The following is a 1,697-nucleotide window of genomic DNA, read 5'->3' as shown; positions in this document are numbered from 1 at the left end:
CGAACGTCATCGCGCTGCACGAAGTCTTTGAAAACAAGGCGGAGGTCATCCTGATCCTGGAGCTGTGAGTTTGTCTTCTGTTTGTCAAAAAAAATGTGTAATTACATTTAAAACCACAAAAGGTCCAAAAACATCAACAAAGTAAACAAATAAAGAAGATTCGGCGTCAGAAAGGTTCAAATCAGAACACGTGAAACACGTGAAGAGCAGATCAGAGGGATTCATTCATCAGATGTTTAAAGCATTTAAAAAAAGCCAAACGCCCGACCAGACTTGCTCCTCCTCTGATAAACGTCCTGCAGGAGCCGGTTTGTCTCCAAACAGACGGCTGATAGAAACCGTGACGGTAACTGTTTCCCACCAGTTAAACCAGTTTTACACGCTTACTTCAAACATCAGCAGTGTTTGTAATCCAACTATGCACCATTATTCACCATTACTCTGCGCCTCAACAATAAGGTCGCCGCGCTGCAGATAGTCGCCCGACGGCATTCCTGCCCGCTGATCGCGTCTGAAATAATGGCACCGTGTTTGTTGTGGTTCGCCGCGACCTCGTCTCCACGCCGATAGTGAGCGGGCAGACCGCGTAACTATGGCAACAAATAATCTCTTTTCCATGTCGTGTATCTCTGTTGTTTATGTTCTTTAGGCTGTTAAAGATGTTAGGACATGTTAATAACAGCAGAATGAGATTAGCTGTTGTTTTCCAGTTTTCATGTTTCCTCGTTCCCAAAGCAGGAAACGCAGCCTCTCTGCTCCTGATTGGTCTCTGTTCATGGGCTGTGAAATTACAGGTTCAGCAGTAAAATCAGGGGAAAACTCTCATTAGCATATAATCAGTTTACTGAGAACATTCACGGGTTTAAAAATAGTGACGCCTCGGTTCATGTTCGAATTCTCCACCCTAAGTAGCCGTTTATCTCCTCTCTGAGGCCTTTTTAAATCTAAGCTCATAAGTTCAGAAGAAGTTTAGAAGAAGTCGCGTCTTTAAACCTGTAAGACTGTCGGAGGCACTTTGTAAGTGGACGGTCTGAGAGCCGCCGTCTCCCTCCTCAGACACGTCGTGTTTCAGGAGGTTCTCACCTGTCAGGGACGCGTGTCAGCTGAGCCACCTTTGCCCTCGGGTCATTCTAAAGACCTCCACCTCTGCTCCATCCATCTATCCTCTGCCTCCATCACACACAGTATCCCACATGTTCACTGCTCACTTTATTTTCACTACGTAATGACGTAGTTAACCTCATGAAGGACAAATACGGAAAATTCATGCTTTTTTCTTTGTGTTGTTGAAGTGCAGATGTTGTGAGTCTGTCAGAGGAAGTGGAGGTCGGTTATCTGTGGGCGTTATTAACGAGTGAGTGAAGCAGGAGACGTTTCTGTCCTCGAGCTTCCTCTGTTGGGTGTCGCAGCTCGAACGTATGAGAGTTCAGAGGAGAAACACACCAGGCTCCCACAGAAGCCACACCAGCGCCTCCATAAGTGATGGTGTGAGAGTATAGAGTTCACATACAAGCCAAATATTTCAGCAGAAAACACTTAAGTTTCCCTGAAGTCTTCGATCCGTCTCGTTTTCACGACGCACTTTGAGCCGCTGATGGTGACGAGACGTCTGTCGGTGTTCAGCTGCTGCTGATACAGGATCAAATATGAACCAGGAAGTTTGTTTTAAATGCTTAAATGTTACACAAGAGCTCGAA

The 1,697-nt window shown here is 45.7% G+C and overlaps 1 protein-coding gene across 1 annotated transcript in view; it reads left to right on the top strand.

Moving 5' to 3' along the window:
• dapk1 (death-associated protein kinase 1) overlaps nt 1-1,697 on the top strand; it is a gene marked incomplete in the record, with an annotated part of 66,706 nt that overhangs the window by 26,429 nt on the left and 38,580 nt on the right.

Source organism: Haplochromis burtoni, unplaced genomic scaffold (assembly GCF_018398535.1).
Source record: "Haplochromis burtoni strain Fernald_Lab_line unplaced genomic scaffold, NCSU_Asbu1 Contig_43, whole genome shotgun sequence".
In the NCBI taxonomy this organism is placed as follows: Eukaryota; Metazoa; Chordata; class Actinopteri; order Cichliformes; family Cichlidae; genus Haplochromis; species Haplochromis burtoni.
The sequence above is the reverse complement of the archived record's forward strand: the minus strand, read 5'-3'. Positions and strand labels throughout refer to the sequence as shown.